The 22,654-nt window shown below is 33.6% G+C and overlaps 1 protein-coding gene across 4 annotated transcripts in view; it reads left to right on the top strand.

Annotated features, from left to right (window-relative positions):
- Tinc (transmembrane protein tincar) overlaps nt 1-22,654 on the top strand; it is a 122,972-nt gene that overhangs the window by 8,800 nt on the left and 91,518 nt on the right. For all 4 annotated transcript variants that reach the window (XM_083051093.1, XM_083051254.1, XM_083051009.1 and 1 more), the window contains exon 2: nt 10,526-10,581. The gene's annotated coding sequence lies outside the window, so the exon portion shown is untranslated. The remainder of the gene's footprint in view (nt 1-10,525; nt 10,582-22,654) is intronic.

The raw sequence follows: 22,654 nt of genomic DNA, 5'->3' as shown, positions 1-22,654 counted from the left end.
AATTTATAGAATTATTCTCTAAGACAGTGCTTATATTATTATTGCTGCATTCTTCATTTAAATGTTATAAAAATTTTAGGCTATTAATATCTTGAGACGTAGTAATAAATTTTATTTCAAATACTTTATTGTTTTCAATTAATTGTTACTGTAACATTAACATACATAGCTTATGTTTACAAAACAAATATAATATATTAAATAATATATTATATTAAAAATTTTTATTTTAAAAATAAATTATATGTTTTAAAATGATTGCTTGAACCACAAAAAAAGAAATTTCGTATTTTCTGTAGAAAAGATTGACGTTATTCAATATTATCCACGATTATTGGACGGGCACGAAAAGCACACTGATTTAAATTACCGCACAATAGCGTCGCTTGCAGGAAACCTGTTTGCCGGGTGTTCAGCCTGTTCTTGTGTAGCCGTACAATATTTGAAGGACTTGGGGCGCTACGAAACCACAGACTTGCTAAACCACATGCAGCACTTTTGACAGGCGAGGCATTGAAAAAGGCCTCGTTAATAAGATTTGATACATGTAGGATAAAAGTTCTATTTGATCATTTAATGGAATCTATAAATATAAATATAATATAATAGTACAAATTCATAAAATTGAACGTTTTTAAGATATCCAACACAATGTTATCTCGAATAATCCTCGAAATATTTAACATATTTTTTCTCCTTATTAACAAATTGTGCATATTTAAATTATCAACACTTTTTTTTTATATTTGTGTAATTTTTTTTAACATTTACATTATTAAAGAATTTTAATTTTTCTTTGAATTTTCCCTTAAATTCTGCGTGATACCGTTATCGCGCTTTTCTGCCACTCGCTTAAACTCCGTTTAATGAACTCTCATATTAACTTTATGTTTTGTCTCATTTCGACGATTCTTATTTACATTACGCATTACGTCTAGACACTTCTGCATATTATTCATGAATTTATCTAAATTTTTCTGGTTTGTATATTTTTAAATTGATAATTAATTTCATAATTAATCGATACTGGACGATTATCAATTATTATTCTAATTAAATTAAGTTGGGGAGGGGAGAGAAAAATACGAATGATATGAATTAATTTATAAAATGAACATTATTAATTAATATTCTGTCGATATATTTGTCAACTGTTTCGAAAAGATTTTCTTTCTCTTTGATCGTCTATAATCTGCTTTATTCCGCAACCTTGTGCCGCTCGAAGCGAATCTTGCAGCTGCACTGCTCGTCTTTTTGTACCTTAACACATTGCAGACGAGAGCTACCAGAATTCTCCCTATTGCACAACACGAGGAATTCTCGAAGCCCGCCAGCAATATGTTACAGTGTTAAACAGTTTCGTTTGTCGGGGAAATGGACTGTTAATTATTTGAAGGAGAACATCCTTTTGCTACATTGTTGTATTGTCTTAAGATCTAGGAGAACTAGACTAATAGATTCTCCTTGTCCCTACGAATACTCCCCTACGAAGCAGGGAAATTTGCGGAAAATTATAACGTAATGTAACCCATACCGTTCAGAGATTCTCCAGACTCGGTTGTTCTCTATTACAAATTATTTCCGCGATTCCACCTTTCCGTCGTCAATTACGTAACAAGTACATGCGGCGATTGTGCCAGTTAAGCTGTACGATACAAATTTCCAATTGCGTTTCATCATATTTTTCATTTCGCGTTAACCGCTCGCGATTATTTCGGGCTGAGTAACTTTCACAGCAGAGTTGCTTAATGACATGGTAGAGCCGGGCAATCACTACAGAACACCTGCCCCGGACGTATTTATGTTTGCCGAACTCCTCTCTTCTCTCTCTCTCTCTTGATTCTGACATTGAGAGTTCCCTACGAGACGCGCTGTCGTATGCAACTGGCCAGCCTTCGACGCTCCCTTTGAGCGGAATATATCCTTTATGTCGTTGTAAACGTACAGTAATGCGATAACGGTGATGATAAACGAGTTCAGACGTCACGGGTACCCTCGCTGCTATAAAAATACTGGGACGCGTTCAAATATAATATGTAAAGAGCTATTAAATACGCGTGGTCGTATAACGGAATTTTCTAATATCGCGTGTATGCACCGGGTCATTGCTCGTTAGAATAAAATTCCAGACAGATCGATTTTTCGTTGATTGTCGTGCCTGCGGTCATGCGATAGTTTTATGTCGCTCGGATACAATACGGGTTTACAGTGGTTGGTTAAGTACATAATACGCCACTTGATGGAACCATGGAAACTTGAATTATATTTTATATTACTGAATAATAATAAAAATATCGTAATAACGATGTACTTATTTAAAAAATGTTTAATGCAAATAAAAATTTAATTTATTTTTCTATCGAAACGCGATAATTTCTTATGTACACAATTTTTATGAACGAATTAAAGTAAGATTTTTCGAAAAAATGGAATAAAAATATTTTATATCGCAAAAGAGATTTTATAGCGTTAAAACAGAATTCTCTCAGCCAAGTTTTGATATAGATGTACCTATGTTTTTCATCCTTGAGACACTTTTATTACACCGCCCAACCGAGTGCGAAAATATCGACAATTTACAAGCGCTACTTTCTCAAGTGGAAGATCTCATAGATCGCGTATGCAAATCATATTATCACGGAAGTTAATACACACACGCACACAAACACACATTGCTGTTCCTGTTTTACGAGATTAGGTATGGGTTCAAATTTACAACGTCTCCATGATATTATCGATTATAGAGAATATGATAGAAGAGTGCCAAACACATACACACAAGACGTGAGATTGTATTCATTGTTTGTAGAGTATAACGATTTATTTTTAGTGACAATTTTGTGATAGTTATATTTTTAATAAATATAGATTTAATGCATATTAATTTTTTAAAATATTATAATATCGATTTTAATTCACGTCTCAAATTGTCTGGCTCGATTCCCACGAATGTCAAGTATCTTGAAAAAATGATAATTAATGCCACGAACTATGCATTTCTTACATATGCACCGCATTATTATTCGTGAGCGTGCGTGCCTGCGTTTCCCGGCACGTGCTGCAACATTGTTCGCACGTGTGCGGCTAGTGTGCCTTCTGTTTCGCATTGCAATGCGATTGTAACGCCTAACTCTGGCACTAAAGTCTCTGAGAAAAGTCAATATTACTGCAAGTAGATTATCACATGTTTGTGCATTGGATATTTACGGAATATTAAGAAGTTTGTAATTCGTTTTCATAAATAATTATAATTTTTCCTTTAAGGTCGTAGTCGAAAATTAATTATTAAAAGCGCAAAATTTCTATTATTTATTAATAAATATTAGGAAATATTATTACTTTTATCTTGTACAACATTTATCGTGTCCTATATACATGTATAATGTATATGTATATCTCTTTAAGAATGGCATTGCAGTTTCAATGAACGATAGTGCCCGAGTTATGGGAGATAGTTCAATGAAAAATGAACTGGGAATCGATTGCTGCGTCCAGCAGCGTTTATCCTGGATCTGGTGGACAATAGAACGTTTACACCCATTCCTCGATATACGTATTTCCATTGATAGTCGGCATAAAGAGACGGCTTCAGATCATAATACTCCGCATATTCAGCCGGTTTCGTTGTCGATTGGCGAACGCGAAACGTACAGCGTCGTTATCGCGTACATATCTCGGTGCAGGCGACTAGAAGAGAGCGATCTCTATTCACCGCGAGCCTCTAACTTTCCAGACGACAAAAGTTTATGAAATTCCTCAAAAGCTCGGCCTATGCGACGTAGACGTGGACGTTGGCGTGACGGTACGAAGGGAACTTTTCGAGCTTTCATCGCGGACGTGAGAGAACCTCTTGGAGAGGCGATTTCGCGGCCTCCGCTCTCGTCATGACGTTTACTGCAACGCCTATTGTTTTCATTCACAGCAAGCGACTCGCGGTTACTCGATCCTTGCGGGCCAATTTTGCTTCAGCCGCATTTTATCGTATCCATATATATTCTATTTAAATATTACATAATAGAGAAAATATTTATTTAAATTGTGACTGTTTAATATTATTTAATTATTTATTTTTTATTTAATTAATTAAATTATAAAAATGTTTAAACTGTAAAAAAGAGATAGAGGGAGAATGATCGAAACGAATTTGTAAGATGCAACTGCACAGAGTGTGCATATGATGGGATGAAACATTATTATTATACTCTGCTAAACTGTTGTTAAATTGTATGTACTCTGCGAAACTTGGACAGGTTATGATAACGTTGTTGAATAGATAATAGTACCGGTGTCGCCCGAGCAAGAAGGTTGAAGGTTATTTGCCTGTCAAACTCACCCTTCTCTTACCCTTCGCACCGTATAGCTTTATACATTCGCTCTATATTAGAGCGACCACTCTATTCCAAGCTGCGAAGTCCGTAGAATATATCGAAGCAAAAGCGAAGAAATTGACGCACGTTAGGTATCTACCCTTGCAAGGGTTACTCACAAACGCCGTCAGCGTTCTATAAAATTAATTATCGTGAAATATGCGCGCCAGTCATCGCTGTAATCATCACGAATGCACTTGATAATGCTTCTCATCGGGGTCGCCGCACTTTTGACGCATCGTACTGATGTTCTCTTTTTTTTTTTTTTTTATTCCACTTTCTCCGAGCGAGCGTGCATATCTCAAGCTCACGCTATATCAAAACCATAACGGTGTGTCGCAACCATCGCGATGAAAGACAAAGAATGCATTTGCATTCGGGCGAAATTTCCCACGGGTTTCGCAGGCACTTTTTCGCAGTTCCTTATCGTCGAACCACTTTGAAGCTACACGATTCTCGCGTAACTTGGCACTAGTGAGTAACCTGATAACCTAAGCTTAGCTGTGTCTTTGCGGAACTATAGTTTCGTTAGTCCATTGTCCCGCGTGAGTTTGTCGTAACCCAACACTTATTGTGCATCTCACCCGAGGTCCGAGGTCCTTTCTTAGTAGCTAGCCCGCTTATCATTAGGCGATATGTACAAGGTGCGTTACTCTTTCAAATTGATTTCGCGGAAGTTTGGCGAGTATGAAAACTTCGCCGAACATTTTCGATAATGAAAGCCCCCCCCCTTTCAATTTACGCATTAATATCCGAAAGATGCCGAAGAAGCGAAAATTTTCTTTCGTATCTTATACGTAATGGTACATCATGAGAAAGCCGCGCGCAGGAATCATTTATTATAGGAACGCATTCAATAATGCAGAAATTTAATGCGTCATGTGCGAAAATACAGAGCGTTCCATAAAATAAAATTTCATTTTAAATCGATTTCGGTGCATAAAAAGCTATGAAGCATTAAAAATTTTTAATGTTGGAAAATCGACATGAAAGACAATCGATACTTCATCGATCCTGTAAATGTTTTATTCGATATTCGATAGATCCCTGAGATTTTGAATTTTAATTAAAAAAAAAATCTCTGCGGCTTTGTGCCACAACAAGAGGGTATTTTTTTAGAGTAACATATAATACATGACGTTTATGCTAGTTACGATACCATAAGCCACGCAAAGGGTCGATGATAGTTAATGTAAAAACTTGCGTGCTGACCTGTAAGGCTATTTCTAACGGGTCGATATATTCTGCTTCGCGCGGTATATCAAGTAAAGAATACCCGGCAGTGGTAGCTAGGGGCCACTGACATGAATTATTACTCCCGACAGGATTCGACAAGCGCGCGCGGGACAAGCACAAATTACTTCCTCGCTTCTTCCATTTCGTACAAATGACGATGCGTCTTTCACGATCGCGCGCGAACGCACTACCTTAATTTTTATTCGGCACGACAGAAAGGAAATTCTCATTTCTTAATATAATGGATCCATATATAAAAATCGTCCTATTAGCGCGGAATATTATATGTATAAGTCAATTTATCTTTGCCTTATAGCTAATTTCCTAATTAAAAATTTTTTAAACATAATGTGATTAAAAAAATTTAATAATTGAATTTTATTTATATTATACATATATATTGAATTTTATTTTTTTTTATAAATTAATATTTGTGAAAAAAATATTTTGCCATACGATAAAATGTCCAATTTTTTGTAAATGTAATATTTGCACGAAAGAGTTTTCGTATAAAAATTCTATTGTATTTTTTTTTATTGCAACATGGTTTACGATAATAACGATTAATGGAAAATCATCCGTGGATTTGATGTAAATGTTTCAGTTGTAGCATGTTGTATTATGTGGGAAATGTTATATTTATAGAAAAATGAGAAACAAAATTGAAACATAATTTTTATTTTGGGTTTTATATCGACTGGAGAGTTTTTAATTCTCGCGCGCAGACAATGATGCGGATTATATTTTTTTTCTCTCCACGGTCACAATTCGAATTTAATTGAATTTTTCCCGCGGGTGTTGGAGATTAATCGGTGGATCATTTGCCGGTTCGTTCTTCTGGTATATTCCGCCGGATATCTGCTCGACGTTGATACATAGCATTACGATAAAAAATTTTCGTGCGCGCTACATTCGGATCGAACGTGTTTAGATTTATCTATGTCTGTATAGCTTGTGTTTTTACAAGCTATTTTTGTAAATGCGCATATTTATATGTATCCGATACGATCAAATCCTTTGATACATGTTCATGTTATTCATTATTTTAATTAAGTTAGTAATGCGTGTAAAGTCGACGTATTATTTTGTGAAACTCTGGAAATAAACAATTAAAAGTTTTAGCTTTATTTTTCAATAATTCTATAGTTCTTGATAGTTTGAACAAATAATGTCGTTAAACTAAAGAAAACAAGTTTATACAGCATCCCGTTTTATCTTGTGTGATATTTTCTTTTAATTTTTCATCAGATTTTCAAAGATTTATATAGTTTTATGTGAGCTCTAGAAAGAGAGAGAGTTTAATATTTGAGAAAAAATGAGAAGGAAAATGTCACAGGACAAAGTGAGATTGCTTGAATTTGGCGTCTCAGTTTGTTCTAAGATATTTTCTGTGATTTAAGAAGTATTTGTTTAAATTACAAAGAACTTTAGAATTATTAAAAAACAATAAAGATCAAAACTTTAAATTATTTATGAGTTTATATGAAATGATATATCAGCTTTATATACATGTTGGTAATATATTATGATATTACATCTTTTCAGCATATATATATATATATATATATATATATATATATATATATATATAATGCAAAGAAAGAAATTTTAATTTAGAAATTTTATATTCGATAAATTATATTGGAGAAATCAGCGTATTTTCTTACAAACGAAAATCTCTCCGAGAAATACTGAAGCGGCAGTTTATATCTTTCCTGCGACCTTCTCGTATACGTGATATCATACACACAGAATTCGTGTGCCGGATTTATGTGTTTGTTATTACACTCGTCCATATATTTTCCCGTGTATCTAGAGTTTCTTTCTGAGTCTAAACTCTAGACGCTCTCTCTTACAAATGAGGTATAATTTATTTTATTTCTAGGGGTTGCAGGTATTTTCTATACTGCTTTATTTTGTCACCTTTATATTAATATTGATCCGTAACTATTCGAAATGACATATCTAATTCTTTGTAGAGATGACTGTGACACATGGCTCACTTCCTCTATTTCCATCGTAAATTTATACAGATATTTATTGCTAGGAAATGGATTTTACTGCGATAAACTTTTTATATTTGCAAAATGCTTTTTAAGCAGCATTAGTCAGCCATTCTCGTAAAAAGAAAATAGAAATGGTAAGACTGTGCCATTAACATCATAAATACTGTGAATCAGATGCATTATCTCATTGTAAAAATTTATAACTGTATCTTTATCACCATAACGATAGTTACATTCATGGAAGATTCGTATAATACTAAAATATATTTAGCTGCATATTAATATTAAATGTGAAATATTGTTTCTTTTAATTCTGCGTAATTATGAGATAACGACTGTGATAAAAATTAATTTTTTCTATATATGGAAAACTTTTTACAGTACCTATTATATTTTTCTATTACACATGAAATAATGCTTATTCGCGGACATTATATGTGCTTTTTGATGTGCATACATAATTGCACATCATATATGCAAGCTATAGGGGCTGTATCGTGAAAAGTTTTTAGGAATTTGTCCGCGCCTACTAGCGAGCCGACCAACTTATTCCGCTTGCAGAGGAGAAACACTCAGGATTCCGCTTACGGCTAGTATCGAGGAATTTCCTTCATCTCCTGGCATCGATCTTCCATCTAGTGGGAAGTATTCCGAGAACACCAGCTGCATGTCCGATATATATTGGTGTGGATTTATAGTCATGCGGCCTTATATACATGTAATATATTAATCCCTTCCTTTCGTTCTCGCTCATAGGTCACGTTTGACAAGAAAATCGATATTTTTCCGCGTTTACTTTACGAGGTTGAGAATTGAACTTGTGTGTATAATCTACAATTCCACAGAAGATACAAACTTGTCATTATTATATTTTATTTTATTCTCTATATTATTCCGAATCATGTCGTATATAATTATTTTCTTTCGTTATATAATTATATTCAATATTATTTCTTGTTTGATTTATTTATACTATATATTAATGTAGGAAATAACTCGCGCGATAAGATTTCTGGTATATTATTATTTCACACCAGGGGTTTATTTTCTTAATCGGTGGAAGTAATTTTCTCATTCGTTCATAGATTAATCTCGAAAATTCGAAGCTCTAGGCACTTCAATAATATATGTCTGGAAGGTCAATATCTCGGGATGAATGCCATTAATCTATCATCCAGGCTATGAAACCATTCAGGAATTCCGATTAGTTCTATGTTAATTACACGTGCAAAAAATCGAAAGTAATTAATTAATTTTAATGATTGAATTAATAATATCCAATTTATATAATTTATTATTTAGAATATAATTATATTTGAAAAATTATTTTATATATAATGCTATATTATAAAATATGGAAATTAAGATTAAATAATATATTGTATGTTTTTTAATTTCTTAGAAGTCTCAAAAAAATTCATGATCAATTTTGTTCAATTTTCCTAATTTCTTATCATTTAATATTTTATCATTATTGAAATATTTCAAAGTTATGTGTATCTGTACGCACAATATAATTTTGCATTTTATATATAAAGATTATATTCTTAAATATAATTTTACTATTTAATTTTAATTTTTTGCTCATCTTAAATATAGCTTTTACACGTTATTCATTGTTTTATTCAAACTAATATATCATAATGTAAAATGTGATCCACCAAAAAGAGCATGTACAAAAAAGATTAAATAAATTTTAACAGAAGCAAAAACATCGAGGTAGTCATTAGAATGCACTGTATTAACGCTCCGAAAAAGAAATTGCAGTGCGCCAGAATCTGTGAAAAGCCCAACAGGTGTAATCTCATTAATGTCCTTCAAAAAAAAGGCCGGCGTCCCTGCGATTGGCAGCTGCTTCAGCTGGGAGGCGAAACCGCAAACCTGAGTTTCTCGTTCGGTACAGGAGCAGCTTCCACGATTTTCGGTCCCCTGTATTTCGCTTGAATTCGCTCGTGGTGTATTTACTTGCGTGTTCGCACTTGACTTGCTCGCAACTCGATACCCCTGTATCTAATTACGCACAAGTGACACGCATCGCGTCAATGTGTATTATGCATAAAGTTACTAGTTATTATATTGTGCACTTCTCACAAAGCAGGCGCCGGCTTTTAACCACTACGGCGCGAGTTCGAAGTTATATTGAAGACCAGTTTTGCTATTGTGCGAACTTTCCCTCGCTTTGAGAAATTCTACGAAACTTCACCTAACCAACAATAAACGAATAGTCGGATAGATCTAACGGATCTCTTTGAAGAAAGATTATTCGATAGTTGGCTTCACGGTTTAGACCTAAGACAATCGTCGAGAGAATAATACATACTTATAATTCATATATATATACTATAGCTAATATTAATATAAATTTTAACTTTTATTTATTTTTCGGACAAAATATATTTTTATCGGTGTAATAAAAATTAAATACATTAAAAAAGTAACAGTAATACATTTTAATCGTGTTGTGCATCCAGAAATAAATGAATTCGATCAATTTTCCCATCTCTCTCTCTCTCTCTCTCTCTCTCTATTATTGTGTTAGGTATGATTTGCTGTCATACTGATCTATATGTACAGATATGTATATTGACAGCAGCAAATATTGATATCTGATTATCAGCTTATAAGTTGACTAGCTGATTCCATATACAGATTAATAGATGCGGGTTGCACTGTTCGTTGAATCTGAATCCTCACCGCATATGTTTAATGAGATTGATTCTGGTATTCAATCACGTAAAGAGCTTTTCTGATGCGTTGGCTTTAATCCCTATGAATCAAAACCATCAAAGTACCGTTGCTGTTTCACGAGATGTTTGATGATTATATTTTGATGTACATTATTCATTTTTTAAATATTTATATCTTTAATCGTTATATTATTTAAATATATAACTAACCGATTGATTTTTATTACAGATATCGAAAGAACTTGGCAGCTTCAGTCATAAAAGGACAACATATCTGTGTGTGTGGTGAGTAATTATTTTATTCTTTTAAAAAGTGTTTCCTGTTTAGATGTAGATTCTCAAAATACAAAAAAAATATTATGTAAGAATATAAAAAGAAATTGAAGACACAAGTATGTCTTTAGCTTTTATAGATGAATATATGTATAAGATTGTCGAAGGTTGCATCACACTTTATTAAATTTCAAAAGAGATATTATTTTGTAATAAGTTGTTGTTATATCGTACAGTTAAATACAAATTTTTAATATAAATACATGAAATATTATAACCATTAATAAAATATTAAGCCTATAATATATACATAAATAGGTATATATATATTTGTATATATATGTGTGTATATGTATATACATACATTATATATATGTATGCTCTTATATATATGTACAATATACAATATATATATATTGTACGATGAAACTGTTTCTTTTCTCAAAATACAATTATTATTAAAACATGAAAACGACAATGACATAAAATGTACAAAGCAATTTACAAAAATAACATTTGCGAAAAAATTATATTTTTCTGTTAGATATAAGAAATGAAAAAAAACTTCTTGAATTTCGTGATCTCATGAAAATTTACGAGATGAAGGCTTCTGTGGCGATAATAACCTCAATACATTATCTGCGGACGAAAAATTCTTAACTGGTCGCTGACGCAGCAATAAAAAAATTTAACCGTTTAATTGATGTCAATGTGCATTTAGCAAAGCATATGTCAAATGCGCGCGTTGATTATTGACAAATACTGCTAAAATAATCATCAAATAACGGAATAAATAAGAAATTTTTGTATCTGTTAAAAATTCTTTCTAGTCTTCGTCGACAATACAATTTTTTTATTGATTTATATTAAATAAACTTAATTCTTTTATTAAACGCGATATTAATATATTAAATGAATAATGCATTGAAAAGTTTAACATATGCTGCGCGAATTATTTTATGTTGTCTCGCAACATTTCGATATTATTGTATTCCACACGTCCAATCAGATCACGTCTGGATTTAGTCTAGTGGATTATGAAATTATGAGAAACTGTGTTTCTCTGACTGCGTCAAAGGCAAACTGATAGCATATTCTGGTATTTTGCCAAAACGAAGGTAAAATTGAAGCGAAAACGAAGAGAGAGGTAAACTAAAAGGGAGATAAAAGGATGGAAGCAAACCAAAAAATACGTGATAACGCGAGAACATACGGTATAAATGGCAACCGCATGCAATCCGCACCTACGTTTTTTTAAATAAATATCGAATTCCCTCTTTCGGTAAATTTAAAAGATTGAAAGTAGAAATTCTCAATAATTAATTGTGTGTGTGAAAGATGTGTCTTTTTTTAGCTGTCCTACATTTATTCGTATATAGGTGAATGCGATAAATGTTTTAAAACTTGATAGGGAACATTTATAATTAGTAGTAATCTGAATCTGAATCTCGCTTTAGTAAAGAGATTTTTAATTGATAAAAGATGCTGTGCTACATGTTAACAGTTAACTTTTAATTAGATTAAATGTTTGACTTGACTAAGACTTGACAGTTCTACCAACGTCGGTTAACTTAAACATCCGGTTAAACTATATCTTTGTCTCTTTTTAGATATGTTCTTAAAAAGATACAAAGTAAAATAATTTAACCATAAGTTAAAGTTAACCGACGTTGGTAGAACTGGGCCTAAAGCGGATTAAAAAAAGAGTAATGTATTTCCGCATATTGCGCTTGGAAAATGTAATTTCAGAGATAAAATGTAAATATAAAATAAAAAATACATTTGTGTGTAACAATGCTAGGAGTGCAATAAGAATTAGCGGTCGGGAACATTTTGATTTCGTGTAATTTCAGAAATTTAAAATAGTTTGGTATGAGTTGCATGATTGCAAGATTTATTTTAATTCGAGCAAAAGAACGCAATACATTTTACGAACATTAGAATTTCATGTCCAAGCGTAATAAATGCTATCAAATTATATTTTTCTCTTTTTTCGATAATATCTAGAATTATCGAAATTTTTATTTTTAATATGCATTTATTTTAATTTATTTTTTATTACAATGCTTTTTATCATAAAATTTATCATTTTGAGAATGTAGAGGGGGGATTAATGAAGTATATAAATTCTCTCTAAATTAGATTCTTAAAATCTATTTAACAATCTCATTTATATAAAATATCTGCATGTTTATTATCTCATTTTGTCTCATATCTATTGAACGAGTGATATTTTTGTATATCATACTCTGAAAAAAAAAGTATCCCATCGCGAACACTTTTGAGACAATCGTATTGTTGCTCGTGTAAGATAAAAAACACTAAATAATAAGAGATTTCAGTGTTGTGCTATATAGAACGCAGAATGTCAATACAGCAGAGGTTGAATTGACGATATGAGATCGTATAGCCGACAACTAATGCCATCGGAGGGCTATCCGCCTGCCTTTATCCGATCCATCCGTAATTAAATTCCAACGATCAAACTAACTGAAAGCTACGCGTGATTGCACGCACTTTGCCGCGTGACATTAAGGAATTTCGTCACCTTTTCGTCGAAAACATTTGACTTTATCATATTCTTGCTTTTGAGATTTACTATAAGAAGATGGGAAGAGCGAAAAATTAAGTGCAGAAATAATAAGTTGAATAGTTAATCAATATTAATAATAATTTATATAGATTTTTATTTATCGATAGAAAAATATATGAATTTTTCTATCATGATTTTTTTTTCATTGATTGTTCTCAGAATCCCTTTCTAAAAAAAAGACATATTAAGTCGATTCTCGAAATTCTCGAAGTATTGTTGCCTCTTTTGACAGTTTGTCCAAAATAAAATTAAATAAAATAATAATGTGTTTTAAATATGTTATAATACTTCAAACTTGATTAATATTTTTAACAGAAATCAGCTGATAACTGTCAAAAATATTAATCGAATTTAAAGTATTATAACATATTATTTAAAACATATTATTTGATTTAATTTTATTTTGGACAAACTGTCAAACTGCTAACCCTGGCGATGCACAACGCGTATCGAGATAGTTTATCAGCATCGCGGAAAAGAAGCAACAATACTAGCGAGAATCGATTTAACATGCCTTTTTTAGAAAAAGAAGACTAGAACAACGCGCGTTTCTTCGGTTTTGTATTAAAAATAATAATATTTTTAAAAAATAATATAAAGTTTATTTAAACTTGATTAATATTTTTTAACAGAAATCAGCTGACTGAAGCGTTAATTTGCTAATTAAATTTTAAAATAAAAATATGTTAATTAAAATAATATAAATAATATATTATAATACTTTAAACTCGAATATTTTTTGACAGAAACATAACTGTTAAAAATATTAATCGAGTTTAAAGTACTATAACATATTATTTACAACATATTACTATTTTAATTTTTATAACATTATTTTAAAATTTAATTAGCAAATTAACGCTTTAATCAGCTGATTTCTGTCAAAAATATTAATCGAATTCAAACAAACTTTATATTATTTTTTTAAAATATTCTTTTCAATATAAAATTAAAGAATGGTGCGCGCTTATTCTAGTTTAACAAAAAGCATAACTTTTAATACATTTGGACGTTTTAGTCATAAATATCACATGTAGAGATTATTATTGCCATGAGTATAACCAGCAAATGTTACATATTTCTTTTATCAATTATTTAATGGTCGATGGTCGTATTTTCACCGATATCTCGAAACTTACTATTTTCTGCCGTAATTTTCTGCCAGGACAGCACGTGCGACAAACGAGCAGCGCATATTCCTCTCTGGTCGTACGTTTCGTAATTTACGGGCCGCACCAACCATAAGTCATTAAATTTTGTCTGGCGGATTCTGCAGCAAAATAAGAACTCAGAAAACGTCAAAAAGATTTTTCTCTAATTAAAACTTTATATTTGTTAATAATATTTTGTATATTAAAGCATGTACAATACAATAAAGTGTCATAAGATTTAAGATTGCGATCTCAATGATACATTATTGATTATTACAAACATATTAATTGAAATTGAAGGAATTCGTGTGCTGAAAAAATTTGCACGTTCGGCTCTAATTTTTTTATAATTGCCACATGTACTTTTTATAATTCTAAATGATTTATGTACGTATATTACGTCGATATTTAGCATCTTTTGCTGAAATGTTATTAGCACGTTCGCGTCGCGCGTGCTCGAACTGTAATCGGGAAGGAGGCATTAGGTGCCAACCGCAGACTAATTGAATCCTTCTCATTATCTCGCACAAAAGATGCTCCTCGGTACCTTCACCGGTTGCTATCGGTGCGCAGATATGTATATATGTGCAGAATGCTGATGGTTTAAGTGCGGCCTCCCAGCTGCATTTCCCCTCGACTGCTCTGAATACGCTATTACCCACATTATGTCGGTTTCCTTCGTTTTTCTGCTTTTCTCCCGACTTCGTCGTCTCTTTTGACACAAATTTGTTTCGGTAGCAACAAGTTTATTACGATTGTGCTAAAATTCTCATGAAAAGGGAGCTAATTATGAGTGATGGATGTGAGGTTGAGCCCCCATCGTGAGGAATTGCGGTATACATATATAGTTGACAGACTGTTTTAATGCCTGTCTCGTTAAATTCGTTGCTTTTCTCATTAAATTTTATTTTAAGCATTTTTATCACAATCTCATATCATCATTCGGTCACTTAATATAATTTAGGATGCCACGATCGTACTTTATTAATAATGCATCCCTTGTCCTACGGGTAATACCGTGCGACCGTTTTCTCTCTTCGTTAATTTTCGTTTATTACTCTATTCCTTGATGTACTCGCCCTTTGTTCTTTCCTTCCGTTTGCGTTCGCCGTCTTTTTCTCTTCTACGCGGATGCTCGCGCGTGTGTAAAAAGGGGCAGTTCCTCATTTAACTTGCAAACAAAATTATTCATGGCAACTCTGCGCTAATCATGCGTCTGTGAGCTACGCGAACCTCTCGACATGCATGTGGTTGCAATTGCGAGGAGAGCTCCGGTGGATAAGATATGAGGCGATACATGATAATCGCTCCTGCTACTCATCTAACCATTTTCCTGTTTCTCCATTTCTTCCCTCGGTATCTTATTTCGCTCTCTCTCTCTTACTCCTTCTCATGCGCACGTATATTTCATTAATATATCGTACTGGAACGATGGAGGTATAATAAATTGTATTTCGTGCGCTGCGCAAATAAAATTACGTTTTTTATATCGCTGAATGTAATATTTTCAGCAATAACTTATTCTTGCATATTACGGATAATAAATTTGGTGTATATTTTACTAAATTATCATTTTTTAAAATATCGAAGATATATTCTTAAACAATCGCTTTTTAAAAATAATTATTAAATGACATTTTCTACGTTTGAAAAGACTTTCGTAACAATTTTTTATGTATTGATTAATAATTCACGATGTATCATTTTAATGTATGACTTTGTTCTCGAAGTCATAGACGTACTACGTCATGTTATCGATTCAACAACCGCATATTTAGTCATAGTCGCATGAAAATAGCATTGTATTTTCAACGTTCCCAAATGATATACCGCGTGAATAACTAAATGGAAAGTCCGACATGAATGACACCTCGCGATACATATTGATAATTCTGAATATTTTTTTTTTCTAAAATGCGCGTCCGAGCTTTATTCAAATTTCAGGATATTAATGTTTATTATAGATTTTTTATAGAGAGATAATTAATTATTAAGAAATAATTAAATATACGGCATTTTCTTTCGTTTTTTTAATAATAAAAGTATCATTGAAAAAAAAAATTATTTTCAAACTATACCTTATAATCAGTAAAAGATATAATCTGTTCTGGTTATGCGTTGCGAGTCATCAAGATCGTAAGCTTGGTGAATCAAGAAGAGACAGGTTAAAGTGAAGATAGCAGAAAATTAAGGAGGAAGAGTATAGGATTTAATACGGCGACTCTACCAGGCCTCCTCGCCATACGAGTTTGCGCACGGCAACATGCAATTTTATTTAAGGATTGCTCGACGCGATCTTGCAGCGTCCGTCTGATTATCGTTATCTTGCCGGCGAGCGGTCACTTCCGGTCGCGCGCATACGGGTTTAACCGATCGCACAAGAGAGATCGGCGCCGTTGATCTCTCACTGGGCGCACACGTACGCGTTTTTGCATGCATATATGCAACGATTTTTGGGAATCGACGCGTTACGCTGCCGCGTCGATGCATCTTGCGGAACGAAGTGCACCTCGAAATTACGGGCAAGCAAGATTAGATGGCAATCAGCTGGTATCCATATGCACACGCGGCGGACACACGAAGAATCATGAGACGTGACCGGATACGCGGATATCTCCAAAAAATCGCTAATGGCGACTGATTTTCATATACAGGATATGAACTGCTGGTAGATAAAATGCAAAATTCTGACAAATTTTATTTGAATACTAAATAAAATTTGAAAACAGATTTTTTAGGGCAAAGAGAGAGATCGAAATTTGTTGTGTTGATTGTGTAATAATTTTAATCCAATACATTACGAATATTAGCGATATGGTAATTTTTTGAAAAAAAGTATTGACTTTATGTTGATTGAAAATTACTTCTCACTTTTTTTATGCTCAGAAAGCATACAATTATTTTTCTAAAGTGTCGTCAACTTTTGATTATTTCGATATGTAAAACAGAAGACAGAGATGTTAGATTTGTACGATTTCAAGAAAAACTTTCTTAATTTTAGTACACAAACTATAACAGTTCCGGAACTTTGGTTTGATCTTTTTACCCCTCGAGCTGAATGAAAATATGTTAATTCTCTCTACGTCGAATGACAAAAGATCTTTCATTACGCTGAGAAAAGCTTGCGCCTTTTCGCCGCGGTTGGAAGAGACGAAAGCCGATTACGTAAATTCGTGAAAGTAGTAGAAAAACGGTAGCATCAATTTCATTCATTGTTAGCGTTTCTTCTCTCGCTTTGCGATCCGATCATAATTTCTTTCGGCACACCTCATTTATTCTATTATCTCGTTAGCCGAGAATCTTAACATTGACTTATAATCGTTAAAGCATTTTAACGCATGTATATAATTTAATTTATTTACCCATACATGTGCATAATATTTAATCTCGTGATTCACGTAATATTTAATCTCGTCATCCACGTAACATCTAATCTTGTTATTTCGCGTAATATTTAATCTCAGATGCACAAATTTAATTTTGCCCGTAATATCGTCAAGTCATACGCGGTAAAGTAAGATTCGCTATATTGTTTCAGGCAAGTGGCTCAAGTACGTTGTTGTCTTTATACACGCTACGATGCCTACTTCCACTTGCAACGTGCATTTATTTAGGACAAGTAGACTTACCCTCGCGCTCTGAACTCTCAAATAAACTCTAATTAGAACAACGTAGGAACATCTGTCTCGCATCTGCTCGTTGTTAAGATCTCATATTCATAGAGTTTTGTGTTAATTAACTAGTTTCAACTTTTATTAGCGTAATCCCTAAGAAAGTTATCACAAGATATTATAGGAGTGACAACACAGAGATGACAAAATATCTTTATATGTCAAATTCCTCGATTATTCGAATGCTTCCATTTAGCAGGGTAGAATATATTCCGAATATTGAAATTCGTTATACGCATTCATTCTTTTTCTCATGCAGATTAATACGAGAGAGCGATGAAAAGGGACGGGAATTGACGCTCCGACTATATATATAGGTACGACAATATCGGAATGCCCGTATTTACTCCGGGGCATCATTGTTCAGAGAATGAAATGTCGCGCGACTCTTCTTTTTAACCGGGAATGTCCGTATACGTGTAACGAGCACCCATTTTTCTCTTACGTGTCTGCGTAAATTTCCGCGTGCAGCTTATATATATATATATATATATATATATATATATATATATATATAGACGAGCGCCGGATGAATGAATACATATACGTGCGCGCGTGTGAGACCGCATTGTGCAGACTGTTGGATCTATGTAAGACGCGTACGCATTTATGTAAAATGTGCCAACGTTCCTAACGTTTACTCTATGCCGCATTGAAATCTCAAGAGCCTTTTAAACCGCGTCGACCAACCGTGGGCGGTCCGTCCCGCTCTCATTTTCAGTAATTTACAGTTGAATGCGCATCGTTGACGGCGCCACTTACTTAACGCGATATAAGCCGGGTATTTAAGCCAGACTGAGAGGATAATGCCAACTCGATTTAAACGTCACTCGGATTTTACGCTAGCGGAAAATGTATCGTATCGACGACGTATTCGCGTACCTATATATATGGGTGTCACATGTAAGTTGTTTGACGTGTAAACGCGCTTTGCAAATAATATTTATTTACACGCGACATTCGTTGTTATTTTATTGTCCATTCGGTTTACTCGGTTTATGGAAATCTGTTTTCGCGCCCAGCAGAAATATTTTCTCTGTCTATTTCCGAGGATCATTCTATTTCGATATCGGCGATCGTGCGCACGATAGTTCGCCGCATATAGAAGCTTTATTCAGAAAGGTAGAGAAATACGTGCCCTATATACATATACGAAAAGCGACCAGAGACGAATGAGTTTGCCAAAAGATAAGAAACGAGACGCGTGTCTTTCATAAGATATTACTAGCTGCTTCCTTTTGAGCCTCTTGAATATCCTCTCTCTCTCCCTCTCTTTCCGTCGACGCGCATTTATTCGCGATAGTGTCTCCAACTCGCGATTCTGTTTGGTTTGCCCTTCGACGCGGATTACCAGACACTCGTCCAGTCCTCGTAGAGTTTCTCTATCTCGAATACTTGGAGACTTTTGCAATTCCGTCGCTTCTTCCTCTCTCTTTTCCTCTCTCTCTCTCTCTCTCTCGTGGCCAACACATATCCGCGCAGCAAGAGAGACCGTCTATCCTTTGGTCGTGCCGCGGAAAAAGCGAGGCAATCACTTTGGGATTTTATCCAGGATTACCAACGCGACGAGGGTGGGCGCGAGGCGTAGCGAATAAACGAGTGAAAAGGAAGGCGACGGAAGAGTAGAGGACTCTTCGATTGCAACGGATTAAACGGAGACTTCGCCTTTTCCATCGACTTCACTCCCGCCGCGGTCGCGTCGCTCTTCAACCCCGTCTTCTCTATGCGCTACCCTGCTAGAGAGAGACTCCGGGGAGGAGTGAGTACATTTACACCGTGGATTTTCCACGTGGAGAAACACGGATGGATCACGCGACGTACCCTTATACGTATCGATTCGGATTAACGACGACGCATCGATTGTCTCTTCGGCTACTGCGATCCATGCGGGACATACCGCTGCGAGGGCTTTCATGACGCTGCGGTGGCAGCTTGTTTGATAAGATGTCCAGCTGGGCGAAGTATTGCCGCACGTTCGATCGATAAAGTCCCCCGTTCGTGTCCGTAATATTTTTTTTTAATTCCCTCTTTACAGCTTTACATCGACAGCGATTGCTTTTTTTTTTTATTGATGCATTCTTATATATAATCTTTAAAGTATATTTATACTCTATTTTAATTTAATTTTATATTATAATAGCAAGATATAGCAAGAAACGAATAAGATAATTGTACACGTACAACAAATGCGCATTAAACACGATTTAATTATTATTAAATATGTAACAATTAATTAAAACAAGATTCTATGGTTAGATTATTAATGAGTCACAATTCATGTTATCGATCTGTTTTACTCATATGTTTCCGACCGGAAGTTTTAAAAGAGCGATGCGGACCTCTCTAATAACTTGAAGGGGAAGTCCAAACAATTCTGCTCGCGCGTATTCGATATACCATTGCTTCGGAAAATGGTGTTTCTAATTACGGACGTTCTAAATTTGGTATGTAACTCTAGACGTGTAGGGGAAGCATGTCCAATAATACACTATATTTTTCATGGCACATTACTTTTACTACCTTTCTTTCTCTCTTTCTCAATTTAATTTTTTAACTTTTAAAACATTACTTTTATATGTAAAGTCTACAAAAAAATTATTCAAATTAATAAATAGTTTAAAATTAAAATTGTATCAATTATAATTTTAAATATATAAAAATTTGAAATAGGAATATATAAGAGATAATGTAGAATAACATTTTTAAAAATATAACAATTTTCTTTAAAAAATGATAATTTTTATATTTTTTGGATATTAAATTTACATAATGCAATATTTATTGTATCAATGTCTTTATCTAGAGATATATAATTTGTGAAACACGATGATATTACTATTATAAAATAATATGTTCACAGTTCTATAAGCAATTGTAGAATCAATAATTGTGTCATGGTCATGAAAACTGGACAAACATTAGTGCTTGTCGATCTATATTAACTCATTGTAGACTACATTTTAGTATACATACATTTATATGCAGCAAAAATAGTTTATTATTGATTTTGTAATTATACAAAATACTATACTTGAAATATCTTTGAGCGAAAATAGACGATAATTGACGAAGACTTACAGTTATTTATTTATTCACGAATCAAAAAGAGTTTTCTGTGCATTTCACTAATCTACATAATCGAACACGAAAAAAATTTATTTTCGATGTATTTCGCAAAAATAAAACTCGTATATTTTCTCTCTTCTGATGACAATGTAATATACATAGCTGCAGTAAGGACATAGGAATCTTAAATTCATTATTTTTTATATGATCAGATATAAGTTTTATTAAAATTATTTGGATATTATATTCATCTTGGATATGTATACAGAATATAAAAAATTAAATAATTAGAATATATTCAGTAATAGAGAGAACAGTGTACTTAATATTGCACATTGCGATATTTATGTGCAAGATATTCTTTGTCTTATTCGGAAGTTATAAAATTATTTTATTAAGAAAGAATATAATGTGTTATTAGATATCGACAATTTTAAATCGCGATATATCATAAATCTGACATAAATCTATTTTCGCTCGGAAAGTATGTGTCAATATACAAAGTCATATATAATGTACAAAGTTATCCGATTCTGAAATTTTGCGCTGCTTTAAGCTGCCCCTTATCTCTCTCGAGCATCAAAAGTCGAGACGACGGGTGACAGCGGCTAGACATGCGCGCTACTGGATATATTGTTGTAGTATCATGAGCATCCATTTGGATTCTCCTTCAAAACAGGGAGAACTACCTGGCAGATTTCAACCCCGATCCTTTTACTAGCTTTGACAGCGATAGTCACGCGAACTCGATATTTTTCTCACAATGTAATTTTCTCACAATATCACACATATATAAAATATGTAATATTGCATATACACGTTTTTACATCATTCATATACAGAATTAAAGCACAGCGTTACGCCTGATAGTTTCATTTGTCGGATCGACGGGGGTCCCAAGCAATAAAGTTCAACATGTTCGCGTGCGAATTAACGACAACTTGCTGGAACGTAAAGTCTGAGCGTAAAATGAAAGTCTTGGGTCTTGGGTCTCTCTTAAGCGCGACATGGTAACACGGATATACGTGCGAGGACGACTTTGATATTCCTAATTAGATTTCTGTCAAGAGTAATATCCGAGGAAAGAGATAGTCCTCTCGAAGAATATGGCGCGCTCTCAAGTTTAATCAAGCTTCATTTCGAGCGACGGACTTTCCAGAGTTGTAATGACAATTGTTATTATGTGGAGAGAGAAATTATTTACATCTTTGTTAATTAGATGTCAGTGAACGCGCTTACTCACGTGTAAAACATGGACGGACACCGATGATATTTATCTTTCCTCATATCTGCTTTATATTATTAACCGGTGTAACCGGTATAAAAACAAAATGTCAAAACTATGAACCTGACGTTATATTAATCGCAGAAAGATAATATTGCGAGTTAATTGCGGGTTTTGCAACGAGCATTGCAATTTGTTTGGTGTGATGCTTTGCACCTGCACAAGAGCCCTATTTTGCACCGTAGCATTGAATCTGCAAAGGCAGCAGAAAATGAAGTCAGCATGTAAATGCACACCGCGGATTACGAGTTTAATCCTTTTGCAACGAAAATTCTTCCTTTCCGTAAATAAAAAAAGGAAAGAAGATTTTTCTTCTTTG

This window comes from Prenolepis imparis, unplaced genomic scaffold, assembly GCF_030444845.1.
Source record: "Prenolepis imparis isolate NDT839.2.m4 unplaced genomic scaffold, iyPreImpa1.0 SCAF_1, whole genome shotgun sequence".
NCBI lineage: Eukaryota > Metazoa > Arthropoda > Insecta > Hymenoptera > Formicidae > Prenolepis > Prenolepis imparis.
Note: the sequence above shows the minus strand (reverse complement) of the source record. Positions and strands in the feature narration are given on the sequence as shown.